The sequence below is a fragment of the Silene latifolia genome, chromosome 11, assembly GCF_048544455.1.
Source record: "Silene latifolia isolate original U9 population chromosome 11, ASM4854445v1, whole genome shotgun sequence".
Classification (NCBI taxonomy): Eukaryota; Viridiplantae; Streptophyta; class Magnoliopsida; order Caryophyllales; family Caryophyllaceae; genus Silene; species Silene latifolia.
The window spans coordinates 123,229,211-123,244,088 of record NC_133536.1 but is presented as its reverse complement, the minus strand read 5'-3'; the positions used below and the strand labels follow the sequence as shown (position 1 = coordinate 123,244,088).

Genomic DNA, 14,878 nt, shown 5'->3' with positions numbered 1-14,878 from the left:
TTATCTACCATAGAGGAAGAGAAGGATCTTTCTGGTCTGCTTCAGTTCACACCGGAGGATGTCCAAACTAAGGTAGAATTCAGGAATAACGTTGTTGTTTGCTTTATTATGGGGGCTAACCCTCCGTGGCAAATTATCAAGGCTATGTTTATCGTGTATGGGAGGAGTTTGGTATTGATAGAGTGTCTTTTTTGGATAATGGGATGTTTATTGTTCGGTTTTGAAGTCTCCAGATAGGGATGCGTTATTGAAGGTCGGCTATTATCTCTTTGATAACAAGCCGTCATTATCAAACCCCGGTCTCGTAGATATGGAGTTAGTTAAAGAAAAGGTAGATGTTGTTCTGTGTGGGTCAAGTTATGCGCATTCCTCTCGAAATTTTGGGGGAAGTGCTTGCCATCTATAACAGGTCTAGTTGGAAAGTTTGTCCAAACTGATAGGGATACGTTTGATAAGGTTCGTCTGTCTTATGCTCGTGTTCTCGTTTGAATTGAAAATGGATCAAACATTGCCGACAAAGTGAAATTTGTGGATGAGAATGGGTCCGTGGTGAGTGTTTCAAAGGATTATGAATGGAGATCTGTCTCTTGTGCTAGTTGCAAAGGGGTGGGTCATGATGCGATCACCGCAGAAACCAGGAAAATTTTAGGGAAGAGGAAGACACAAGGTTCTAAACCTCAACAAAGAGAAAGTGTGGAGACCTAAACAAAGAGCTCCACTTATTACCAGGGAGACCGTAGTTTCACCAATTATAGTCACACTGTTTGTGTTTCCTCCTTTGTCACAAAGTTAGGGTAACGCTTGTTAAAGCTACCCCAAAAAAGATTATTATGAGAATGACTAGGTAGGAGGGTATTGAAGGAGTTAGATTATCAAGTAAATTTAGCCCTTATACCTTCAAGGATGCTTTGATACAATCTACTACGCCCGGTGGAAGTGTAATTGAAAGTGGTAAGGACCCCCAACCGTTGCTCATGCATAGTTTAGGATTTTGGAATGTCCTGGTCTTAATGACCGAATAAACGAAGGTTGTAAAGTGGTTTATGCATAATCATGGAGTGGGATTGTTTGGTTTACTGGAAACTAAACTTAAGCCAGATACTTTACTTAAGAAAGATACCTCTATATGTGAAGGATGAAGTGTTTCTTCTAATTGTAGTAAACATAAAGGGGGGAGAATTTGGGTGTTCTGGAAGCCTTAATGGTTTGATATTAACTTTTTATCTTATGGCCCTCAACACATTCATATGTTTGTTCAGTCTAGAGTGGATCAGAAGAAATTTTATTTAACAATGATATATGCATTCAATGATTTACATGATAGAAATGCTCTTTGGGATTTTTTGAAGGAGACTGCTAACTTTTGTACTGGTCCCTGGTTATGGATGGGAGATTTCAATGCTGTTTTGTCTCCTATTGAACTACTGGGGGAATACCACCGGGCGAGATGGAGTTTTTTCAGGAGTGTGTCTCATTGTGTGGCATGGAGGATATACAAGCTACAAGTGCCCTGTATACATGGTCTAACAAGCAGGCTCCTGCAGATAGGGTTTATAGCAGGCTAGATAGGGCCATGGGCAACCAGGAATGGATGGCGTCTTATGGGGATTATGTGGCTCATTTCCATCCTGAGGGCATGTTTGATCACTGTCCATGTTCTGTAGTGGATAGGAATGTTCAAATTGGTGGGAGGAGAAGTTTTAAGTACTTTAATATGTGGGGTAAAGTCAAACTTTTATTAGTGAAGTAGCTACTTTGTTTGGGGTAGGTCTTACAAAGTGGGACTAAAATGTTCTCGCCTCATTAAGAAATTGAAAGCTTTAAAACCAAGTGCTCAAGGGTTTGAACAGTCCTGTTTCTCGATATTGAGAATAGTACCAATAGCAAGTACTTTGTTGGAAAACCTTCGACTTGACTTATGGATGAGCCTGGAAATTTGGAGATTATTCAACAGAAATGGAGTCCACCGAATTAAAGGAACTTATCTCGGTAGGATAGCTTCTTGACTCAGAAAGCTAAAATTCAGTGGTCTATAGAAGGTGCCCTCAATACTTCTTATTTCCATCAAGCTATCAGGAAGAGGATAATGATGAACAAAGTTTTGTAGATAGAGGATATGCATGGAAAGTTGTGTGTACTGGGTGATGATATCCAGGGTGCTTTCTTATCCTATTATCGATTTTGCTTTGGGTACTCATATCACTCATCGATCCTGTTAGTATGTCTGTGGTTAGAAGGGGTTCATGTTGTACAGATGAACACTGGAATATTCTTAATAGGCCAGTTACAGTTGAGGAAATCAAACAGAGTATCTTTAGCATTCCCAAGAGTAAATCACCAGGGCCTGATGGCTTTAATAGCCAATTTTATAGGGATGCTTGAGATATTATGGGTGAGGAGGTTTGTGCAGCTATTGCTGATTTCTTCTCAACTGGAAAGCTTTTAAACCAGATTAATTCTACAGTGATCACTTTGATTCCTAAGGTGGATAGACCAACAAGTGTTAAGCACTTCAGACCAATTTCTTGCTGCAATGTGATTTACAAGTCAATCTCAAAGATTCTCTGTACTAGACTTGCATTAATTTTGCCTGATATCATTAGTCAAAATCAAGGTGCCTTTGTTAAAGGGAGGAGTATACTCGAAAATATTCTTATCTGTCAGGACCTTGTGAGACTCCATTCTAGGGGAATGGCTTCTCCTAGATGCATGTTCAAGCTAGACTTTCAAAAAGCCTATGATACTATTGAATGGCCTTTTGTGGGTCAGATGTTGGAGGCCTTAAATTTCCCTATTAGGTTTAGAATTATGGTGATGACCTGCATTACTACTACTTCTTATTCCCTCAATCTTAATGGGGCAAGCTTTGGATATTTTAAAGGAAGAAGAGGGTTGAGACAAGGAGACCCTTTATCTCCTCTTGTTTTTTGTATTTGCATGGAATATCTCTCTAGGGTTCTGATGTATGCAACTGATAAGTGGTTTTTCAGATACCACCCACTTTGTAAGAGCCTCAAGCTGACTCATTTGTTATTTGCTGATGATTTATTGATGTTTTGCAAAGGAGAGACTCAATCTATTATGTTGCTGCTAAGGGCTTTGGCTACTTTTTCTGCTACTTCAGGACTTAGGGTTAATGCAGCTAAGTCTGAGGTAGTGTTTAATGAGGTTACATCAGTGTCCGGCGGGATATTACCGAGATCTCTCGGTTTCACCAAGGTAAGCTCCCTTTTAAATACTTGGGTGTTCCTATCCAGCCGGGAGACTAACTAGGAATGACTGCAATGTGTTGATTGAGAAGATTGTTTCAAGGGTCAGGAGTATTGGTGCCAGGAATTTGAGTTATGCAGGGAGGCTGGTTTTGATTAACTCAGTTTTCAATACTCTACATAACTACTGGTGTTCTATTTTTTTGATCCCCAAAGGAGTGATTAACAGAATTGAGGCAATCTGTCAGAACTATTTATGGAATGGGGACACTAAGTACCACAGATCCCCTCTTGTGGCCTGGCATGATGTGTGTTGCAGCAAGAAGGAGGGGGGACTGGGAATCAAAGAACCTGGGGTGTGGAATGTGGCAACAGTTGGCAAGTTAGTTAATTGGATATACACAAAAGCAGACAGACTTTGGGTGTTATAGATAGACCATGTGTATATGAAAGGCCTTGATTGGGATACTTATCACCCTCCTCAAGATTCCAACTGGAATTGGAGGAATATTTGCAAGGTTCGTGGACTTCTCTCTGGTGGTTTTCATGGTAATCAATGGGTAGCTGACCCTAAGGGCTACTCTCTAAGCTCTGGGTACCAATGGTTGCAGGGCTCACTGATCGATGCCATTTCGTGTTCACAATTAAGTATATGTGGTCGTTGGTCAATGGTCGATACAAAACACAATTTATACTTCACAAACAACTCTACAATTAGTAAAGAGGCAAGTAAAGGTCGGATCCCAAGGGACGGGTATTGAAATAAGAATTCTATTGCAACTAGTAGTGTCTAGGGGTGTCACAAATTGAGTTGATGTAGAAGGTCACCAAACTAAAATAACAATGAAGATAAACTAGGAAGATGAATAAAATAAGGGGTGTAAACAATTGATTAAAAGCACTAGGGTGTCATGGGATCATAGGGGAATCATGGGATATGATCATACAAACATGTTCTCAAATTATAAGCAAGCAATTATTGTTGTGATGGATTGAGTTGGGTTATATCTTACAATCCTAGGAAAGTTTGGGTCCCGGAGCCGAATCGATTAGATTGTACAACACCTACAAGTCGACTTAATCTTTCCTACTCAACACATGCATGGTCTAATGAGACTCGAGTTGGGTTATGTCTTACAAGTCTCATTGAAAAGATAGAAGATGATAGTAAATGCAAGGATTCATAGGCTTAGCATTTCATCAAATATAACATGTGCATGTATTAAGATCAAAACAAGCAAGCAAATAAGATATGAAAGCATATTGATTTAAGCATGAATCATTCCCCATGATGGTTTCCCCTAATCACCCATTAAACCCTAGATAAGAGACTACTTACTCATTATCATGTTGATCATGCTAGCAAGGTTGTCAATCATACCAACAATATGAAACATGATGAATAAATGAAAGTAATTAACAATAATTAAAAAGGGATTAAGAGATTATACCTACTAATGATTCCAATAATAAAGCAAGAATAATAGAAGTACTTGAATGATAGATTGAGAGGTTGTCAATCTCCCAATAATAACCCAAATAATCTTCAATTACCCAAAATAAAGGAAGAACAAGAGAGAGATTAAAGAACTAAAACTTGGATTAAAACTTGATTAATACTTGATTACAATATTGAAAAGAGATTTGATTGATATTAACTACACTAATTATTAATAAGAAGAACATGCTCCTCTAATTAGACTAATGGGGTATTTATAGTGAAAATTAGGGAGGATGCATTAGGGTTAACTAAGGGCTAAACTAGTAATTACACTATTTAAGTTGAGCAAGGAGGACCCTATTTTTCCGAGAGAAGGGCTTCTCTTTTCGTAGCTTGAAGAATGAAATCCGTCTTTGTCACGGGAACTCCGTGCGGATTAGGGTCCTGGGACGGCCGGGGATTTGGGCGGTGCAATCCGAGCGGATTCAGGAGAGGGACGCTCGGATTGTTGAGGGGGAATCCGAGCGGATTCCAAGGAGGGACGCTCGGATTGTCTTTGGGCCGGATTCGGATTGTCCGCAATCCGTTCGGATTGTTGGTCGGCAAATTCTTCTTCTTTTCTTCCCTTTTCTTCATAAATTCCTTGGGGATTTCCTTGGGGACGCAAGGATCCTTTCTCAACATTGTTCTTCTACTATGATATGTACAAAGGCCTTCTAGTCTTGTCTCTTCTTGATGCTTGGTCATTGAATACAATCAATTTAGCCTCGTTTTGCCATGAAAATGCAAGATTCTTACTCCTTTCCTACCAAGGGATCAAAATCTCAAAGAAAATGCAAAACAAAGAACTAAAGATAAGAAATGACCCAAATAGGCACTAAAAAGCATGGAAACAATGGTAATTCGGGGGCTAAATATGCGCCAATTATGGTCACATCAAATATCCCCAAACCGAACCTTTGCTCGTCCCGAGTAAAGAGGTGACAAAGACTAGGACCAATACTAACCTATCCTAATAATAATAGCCGATATGAGACAATTAGCGGGTCTCACTCCGCCCCTTCAACTCATAACAAGACAACCATGAGGTAGTGTAACACCCCGGCCCAAACCGGGTCGGGAGCGGTTACTTATGATAGCTCACCAGGCTGTGTACATGGCCCACAGATCAACACGGGTCCTTTATAGCGCATTTTGTCCTCACTCATGCGCATCCCGGAAACCTTCCCAGGAGGTCACCCATCCTAAGACTACTCCCAGTCAAGCACGCTTAACTTTGTAGTTCTTTCGCATGGATGACCATAAAAGAAAGTGCACTTTGTTGATATGAGTAGTACTTCCAATCCCTTTAAGCACTAGTCATTTAAGCCTATCACTGGACCTCTTCAATTACCGTGGGGTGTTACAGGTAGGATGCCTTCTTGCAAGGCAAGGTGGGTCTTGCCAAAATGGCGACACATCCAAACATTAAGCACATAAAAATCACATAATGGATGCATCTACAAAAGAATAACCACTTTCCTCATCTAAGTGGCGGAAATTATCTACAAGGGAAGCAATTCAAGGGTACACAATCCTTCATAGATGCAATTTGTTCAAACTACTAAGCCTAGAAGGATACAAATAAATCACCTCCAAAATGTGTCAAGCTAGGGTACCTTTGTCCTCAATCGTTAAATGCTTTTGTCAAGAATAGTCTCCCTATGGTGTTAGAAACACTGGAGGATCGCGGAATTCCCCCTCTTGCCTAGACAAGAAGAAGGGTCGTCCCCTCTCTACCATGCACAAAAATGGATACGGTGGATAAAGGGATCAATAGATATTTGAGTTTCACTTTGGGAGTTTGCTTTTGTTTTTGTTTTCCCCCCAATTTCTCGTGGCATTTGACATTTGAGAACACTTTCTTGCCATTTCTTTTTTATTTTTGGCATTTCAATATTTGACAACTTTTTGCATTTCTTTTTGAACATTTTCAAAGTCACCCCAATTAGTAACGAGGGTGCCTTGTATTTGAAGCTTAGGAGTCTATTTTTGCTCCTCTTTTCTTTTGATGCATTTTTGCAAACTTTCTTTCACTTTTCATTTCATTGAACTCAAATTGATTTCTTTTTTGTGCCCATTCCCTTTTGTTGACAAAAATATGGTAGAATATGGATGATGGATGTATGGGTGCATGGTTTCAAGGGTCACCTTGGAATAAACGGTAGCCAAGGAGTTATCACACCACAAGGTACTCTTGACTAGGCCTTAAACCATGGGTCAAAGGATACTAGCATGACACATCCTAGGGTGTTTTACAAGCATTCTAACAAGCAAAGTCTTAAGAATAAAAAGCATCTACTAGGTCCTATATACACTTGTCAAGCTTCCCAAGTAGACGGTTTCGCAAAATTTTTCTAACATGCAAACTACATGCCATGATGCAACTAACATATAAACATCCTAATGCATATGATTCTACCAACTAATATGCCAAATAAACTAAATGCAATCCTAAATTCACATTGTTTTTACCGCATCAATCAAAATAAAGCCACATAGTCATTAACATAAAGAGGAAAAAGGAGATTGGAAAGATCATACCATGCGGTCTTCAATATCCTCATGTCTCGGATGTGGCGTAGTCAATCAAAGTGAACAAGGATAAAACAAACACAATATATACAAGACAATATATACAAAGGAAATGAACTTGTTTTTGGATTTTTCAATTTTCAAATTTTTATGGTTTTTGAAATTTTTCAATTTTTATGGGTTTTTGAATAAAAGTTAAGTGTTAGAATTCCCATCCCCACACTAATATGGGCATTGTCCTCAATGGCCAAAATGATGGAAATTATGCAAAGATGATGCATGATTTCTATACTAAATGCAATTCTACACTAAGCTATACTACATGATGCATGGTTTTTGTTATGACGGAGATGATAATTTAGATTACCTCCCGTTGCGTATGCATTAACTTCCCCAAACCGAGTGAGACACTATTGCTAATGTTCAAGGATGGGTATAGTTCATGCACACACTATGCTATGCATGAAACTAGTTTTGTCATTTTGGATTTTACAAATGGGAACAATAAAGAACACCTCAATGGTACCGAGGTGTGAGTCCTTTGATGTTGCTAGGACTAAACCAACAATGATCAAAATGAAATAAAATACAAAGAGATATAGACAAACCATGGGAGTGTAGGAGTCTCCAAGGCTTGCTAGTCCTCCATCATGCTATCATCATCACCACTTCCCTCATGAGAAGTGGTTACATTGCCACTTTCCTTGTCACTTTCTTCTTCACTTTCTCCATCATCTTGTTCATCATCGTCTTCACCATCTCTTTCTCCATCTCCTTGTTCATCTTCCTCAATATTATCATCAATTTCTTCACCATTTCCAACAACCTCATTATCTTCCACCACGTCCCTAGATGCACCCGGAAACAAGGTTTCTTTATCCGCCCAACTAGGCAAAGGACAAGATGGATCAAGGAGTCCTTGCCTAGCTAAATGTAGGAGGGGAGGATATTGAGCCAAATATGCATTCTTCCGATCTTCATAAGCTTGCTTGTGCATTGCTTGCATAAGAAGAGTGACATAGTCTTTCCCAATTTCAACTCCTTCCGGTTTGAACTCTTCATACACAAAGGGGTAAGGCGGTATAACAATGGAAGAGGAGGGGATTTCATGATCACCCTTTTGTTGTTGAATGATGTACTCGGCTTCTTCGGATAGGGGAAGTAGATAGTTGGTCCGGTGGACACTTAGGCGACAAATCTTCGAGGGTAAGGTGAACGATCTAGCTTCACTAGTTAGCCATCCATATTTAGTGTCAAGGGGGTTATGGGCAACCCACTTGAACTTGTTAATCATAATGTGCATATTAATAAGATGGCCACCTTCCTTTGCTTTGTACTTGCTATCCTTATTGAAATTAGGATCAAAGTGCTTGGCTAGGACCGTGACTAGGCCGCCATTAACAATAACGGTTGTACCCTTCTTCCCACTATCAACATGGAGCCATCTATCAACCAATAGCCTCAAAGAATTGAAAGGCTTGGTATGGATTCTTCCGACATTCAAAGCCGATTCAAGGAGAATAAAATCAAGTCTTGTGAAATGATTGGTGTCTTTCCTAGCAATTATGGTATTTCCCACAACTTTGTACCATACTCTTATGCCCGGATGATGGACCAAAAGAGCACGACAAGCATGAAAATCATCAAATTTCTTCCCGGAGATTGCCTCCCAAAGAGGCTCGGGGTCATACTTTCCATAATGCTTAAGATATCTCGATTCATCGCTAAGACCCAAAATTTCACTCAATTCCTTAAAGGTAATGCGTCTACTAATGTTAGCTAGACGAAACTCAAGATTTTCCCTATCCTCAACTTTGGTAACTTTTAAAGAACTTAAGAATTCCAAGACAAGGGAAGGGTATGTCGATTCCTTTGTTTCAAACAATTTCTTCAAACCCATGGCATTGAAAAAGGCTTTTGTTTGTTCAAGAACACCCAATTTCTCCAAGGCATCTTCACATATGAATTTGGTGGATTGAATTGATTTCATAGCAAACTTGACAAATGTATTTCTATGGGTATCGGAAATAAAAGTTACCTCTGGATAATGCAAGAGTTGATCGATTACCGGAGTAGAAGGTGATGCTCCCATAGAAGTTTGTTGTTGTTGTTGCACTTCCAAGTTTGGTGTTGATACCACCATTGCCAAAGCTTTCTTTGTTTGGAGAGCTTTTTGCCTTTGAGAGAGAGCCTTTGCCTTTGGTGCCTTTGTTGCTCCCTTTGTCCTTGCCATTTGATGAACTAACCAAGAAAAGAATCAAAAATCTTCAATTTGTAGAATGCCCAAATCGATTTGAAGGTGAAAGGCTTTGCCTTTATGAAATCAAAGATCGACTCAAAGGTTGAAGATTTTGTTCTTGGTTTTGATTTTTATTGAAGATGGAGTGATTGATTTGTTGTTTGAAGGATGGTTTGATTTGATTTTGGTGGATTTTGTTGAGGGTTTTTGTTTTTGTGATGGAGAGGATGAGGGTTTTGATGTTGTGGGTAGTGTTTATGAATGAATGAATGAAGGAATGAAGGTGGGAGGGTATTTAAAGAAGTCAAAATTTTCGAAAACGCAGGGCAATCCGTGCGGATTAGGCCCAATCCGTGCGGATTCTCGCAGCTTCAAAATTTTCTTTAAGCTCGCCTAAAGACGGGCGGATTCTGGGAATCCGCTCGATTCTTCCGTGATGGGACGGGGATTTGCTTTGCAGGACGGACGGATTTCGTCCGAGAAATTTCTTTGTTTTCTTCAACGCAAAGACGGGCGTCTTCTTCACAAGACGGACGGATTCTATGAGACGGGCGTCTTTCCAGAAATCCGCTCGGATTCTTCAACAGTCAAGAAATTTTCAATTTCAACTCAGCTCAGGACGAGCGTCTTCTCAGCAGGACGCTCGGATTGTTGAAGACGGGCGGATTCTCAGGAATCCGCTCGGATTCTGGTCCTTTGTACCCGGATTCATTCCATTCGTGCACAATGCATTTCCCTTTACCATTCTTCCATTCTTCTTCATTTCTTGTGTTCTTCATCGTGGGGGCATTACTAAGGCATGAATAGCCTAGGCAATTCCCATCCCCACACTAAGGTAAAGCACTACACATCAATTGAAGTCGTTAGTCCCTCCCTCACTTCTCTCTTACATGACATTTATTTTGATCAAAGTAAATAAAAATCCAAAAATGACAAAAATGCAATAAAAGAATTGAAATGTAAGTTAGGGAGTTAGAAATATTTACAAGTGGTGGTTTAGGGAGGACTCCACCAAACTCTCATTCTTGATGAGATGTCAAGGGGGCATGTTCAAGGTGTTGTTGATGTTGCTCAACACCTTGAAGAAGTAATCAAAAGCTTGTTCATTATTGTGGTAGAGGTCCTCAATAGACCGTGGCCCTTGTTGTTGATCATGATCGATGGCATGCCCAATGTAGGGATTAAAAATCCCTTCAAACTCGTCGTCCCAAAGACCACAAACTTCATTGAGTTGATCATTGAAAATCTCTTGCTTAGATGGAGACAACTCTCCCAATTTCTTCTCTTGGCCAATGAGGCCATCCTCTTCTTCCTTAGTTGATTTTGATGAGTTATGCAAGCTCTCCTTGTCACAATTCACTTGCTCTTTGAATGGAGCATCTTCAATTTTCTTCCTCCATTGGAGTTCCGATTTCTTCCTTTCATCTTTTCGGCTATAATGATCAATCATGAAACATGGCTCATGCAAACGAGGAGCTCTCATGGTCTTGTCAAGATTAAAAGTTATGCTTTCATCTCCTACTTCTAGAGTGAGCTCTCCATGTTTCACATCAATCACCGCACCTGCGGTGTGTAGGAAAGGTCTTCCTAGGATGATTGGAATGTTGGAATCTTCCTCCATATCAACAATGACAAAGTCTACCGGGATGAAAAACTTCCCAATTCGCACGGGGACATCTTCCCATATCCCTAACGGTGTCTTCGTCGATCTATCAGCCATTTGGAGCGTGATATTGGTGCATTTAAGCTCTCCCATTCCCAACCTTTTACTTACCGAGTACGGCATGACACTCACACTAGCCCCTAGATCACATAAGGCTTTGTTGATCGTCGTGTCGCCAATGGTACACGGTATTGAGAAGCTTCCCGGATCCTTTAACTTTGGAGGTGAACTCCCTTGAAGTATTGCACTACTCACCTTAGTGAAGGCGATAGTCTCAAGTTTCCGGATCGACTTCTTCGTTGTGAGGATATCTTTCATGTACTTTGCATAGGCCGGAACGTGATTGATTAATTCCGTGAAAGGAATTGAGACTTCTAAGTTCTTCACAATTTCCATGAACTTTCCAAGTTGATCATCAAATTTGGGCTTGGCTTGACGACTTGGAAAAGGAAGTCTAATCACAATGGGCTCCTTTTCTTTGGCCTTGTCTTCATTTTTCTTTGAACTTTCTTCTTTTGATGATTCTCCATCTTTGGAGTTTTGCACAACTTCTTCCTTCTCACTAGCTTTCACAACTTCATTCTCAACTTGCTCCTTCGGTGCTTCATATCTTGTACCACTTCTCAAGTGAATGGCACTAACCGTTTCATGTCTAGGGGGATTACTTTGAGGTGGTAATTGCCCCTTTTGTCTTTGTGAGCTTGAAGATGCTAGTTGAGTCAATTGGGTTTCCAACATCTTGGTGTGAGCTAGAATGTTGTTGATGGTGGTGTCTTTTACTTGGCTATCTTTTTGCATTTGGGTGAAAAATTCTTGTTGATTCTTTTGCATTTGGAGGACCGCTTTTTGGACATCAAAACCTTGGTCATTTTGGTAATTGTATGGATTTTGATTTTGGTAACCTTGGTTTTGATTGTAAAAGGGTCTTTGATTTTGATTTCTCATGGGTGGTGGAGTGTATGTTGTTTGAGGGTTTTGAACATTTTGGCTTTTGTATGAGAGATTTGGATGGAACTTGGTGTTTTCATTGTAAAAATTTGAATAAGGGGTACCACTTTTGTAAGCTTGGAAAGCATTAACTTGTTCGGTTGTTCCCCTACACTCACTTGGGTCATGACCCAAAGTTCCACAATTCTCACATATCCCACTTGGGATTGATGAGGATGCCGTCATGGCATTGACATGATGCTTTGATGATTTTGAGTTTTCCTCAAGTCTAGCCATAGCTTGTTCAAACTTCAAGTTGATTGTGTCAATGTGAGCACTAAGTTGAGCACCCAATTGAGTAACGGAGTCCACTTCATGCTTTCCTCCTCTTGTAGCCTTGCGAGGTCTACTATATTGTGAATTATGGACCGCCATTTCCTCAATCTTGTTCCATGTTTGATTGTCATCAACTTCGGTGAACATTCCATTTGATCCCATATTGAGAATGTTCCTAGAATCTTCATATAAACCATTCCAAAATTGTTGCACCAAAAACCATTCGCTAAGTCCATGGTGAGGACATGAGCGACAAATACCTTTGAACCGCTCCCAAGCCTCATACAAAGATTCTTCATCCCTTTGCTTAAAACCCGTAATTTGAGCTCTTAGCATGTTAGTCTTTTTCGGTGGGTAGAATTTTTTGTAGAAAGCTAGAGCCAACTTCTTCCAAGAATCTATTCCAAGGGTGGCCTTATCAAGGCCCTTCAACCATTGCTTTGCGGTGCTGATTAACGAAAAAGGAAATAAGACCCATCTAATTTGGTCTTGAGTCACGCCCGTTTGAGAGATAGCATCACAATAATCGCAAAAGGTTTCCATATGAGAATGAGGGTCCTCACTAGGCATTCCCCCGAATTGGCTCCTCTCAACTAGTTGGATGAAGGCGGACTTGGCAATAAAATTACCGATGAGATGTTGCGGTGTAGGAGTACCATTTGGTAGATTCTCCTCGGTGGGTATAGAGTGTGACGAGAATTTAGGCATTGTAGGTGGATTTTGTGTGGTATTGTTTAATGGGTTCTCTTCTCCTTCTATTGCGAAAGGATTGACAAACTCACTAGTGGGTTGAACAACTTCACCAACACCTCCCAAATTCCTCCTAACAAGTCTCCTATTATTCGTCAAGGTTCTTTCGATTTCACGGTCAAAAGGTAACAAATCACTTTGTGACCTTCTAGACATGCAAAATATCAAACAACTCGAAAACAATTAGAACAAACCTTGAGGATTTTTACTTCCCCAAGGTGAAAAAGACACAACTAATAACAATAAAAGAAATCTTAAATCAATTAAACACCGTCCCCGGCAACGGCGCCATTTTTGATCGATGCCATTTCGTGTTCACAATTAAGTATATGTGGTCGTTGGTCAATGGTCGATACAAAACACAATTTATACTTCACAAACAACTCTACAATTAGTAAAGAGGCAAGTAAAGGTCGGATCCCAAGGGACGGGTATTGAAATGAGAATTCTATTGCAACTAGTAGTGTCTAGGGGTGTCACAAATTGAGTTGATGTAGAAGGTCACTAAACTAAAATAACAATGAAGATAAACTAGCAAGATGAATAAAATAAGGGGTGTAAACAATTGATTAAAAGCACTAGGGTGTCATGGGATCATAGGGGAATCATGGGATATGATCATACAAACATGTTCTCAAATTATAAGCAAGCAATTATTGTTGTGATGGATTGAGTTGGGTTATATCTTACAATCCTAGGAAAGTTTGGGTCCCGGAGCCGAATCGATTAGATTGTACAACACCTACAAGTCGACTTAATCTTTCCTACTCAACACATGCATGGTCTAATGAGACTCGAGTTGGGTTATGTCTTACAAGTCTCATTGAAAAGATAGAAGATGATAGTAAATGCAAGGATTCATAGGCTTAGCATTTCATCAAATATAACATGTGCATGTATTAAGATCAAAACAAGCAAGCAAATAAGATATGAAAGCATATTGATTTAAGCATGAATCATTCCCCATGATGGTTTCCCCTAATCACCCATTAAACCCTAGCTAAGAGACTACTCACTCATTATCATGTTGATCATGCTAGCAAGGTTGTCAATCATACCAACAATATGAAACATGATGAATAAATGAAAGTAATTAACAATAATTAAAAAGGGATTAAGAGATTATACCTACTAATGATTCCAATAATAAAGCAAGAATAATAGAAGTATTTGAATGATAGATTGAGAGGTTGTCAATCTCCCAATAATAACCCAAATAATCTTCAATTACCTAAAATAAAGGAAGAACAAGAGAGAGATTAAAGAACTAAAACTTGGATTAAAACTTGATTAATACTTGATTACAATATTGAAAAGAGATTTGATTGATATTAACTACACTAATTATTGATAAGAAGAACATGCTCCTCTAATTAGACTAATGGGGTATTTATAGTGAAAATTAGGGAGGATGCATTAGGGTTAACTAAGGGCTAAACTAGTAATTATACTTTTTAAGTTGAGCAAGGAGGACCCGGTATTTTCTGAGAGAAGGGCTTCTCTTTTCGTAGCTTGAAGAATGAAATCCGTCTTTGTCAGAGAACTGTGCGGATTAGGGTCGGGACAAATGGATTTGGGCGGTGCAATCCGAGCGGATTCAGGAGAGGGACGCTCGGATTGTTGAAGGGGAATCCGAGCGGATTCCAAGGAGGGACGCTCGGATTGTCTTTGGCCGGGCCGGATTCGGCGGATTGTCCGCAAATCCGTTCGGATTGTTGGTCGGCAAATTCTTCTTCTTT

At 39.8% G+C, this 14,878-nt stretch overlaps 1 long non-coding RNA gene and 1 other non-coding gene across 2 annotated transcripts in view; both read left to right on the top strand.

Moving 5' to 3' along the window:
• Window positions 1-14,878, top strand: part of LOC141611892 (uncharacterized) — a 38,682-nt gene that overhangs the window by 22,480 nt on the left and 1,324 nt on the right. The window lies entirely within an intron of this gene.
• LOC141616572 (small nucleolar RNA R71) lies at window positions 12,619-12,725 on the top strand. The gene has a single exon (XR_012530910.1). It is a non-coding gene; the product is annotated as a small nucleolar RNA R71 (small nucleolar RNA).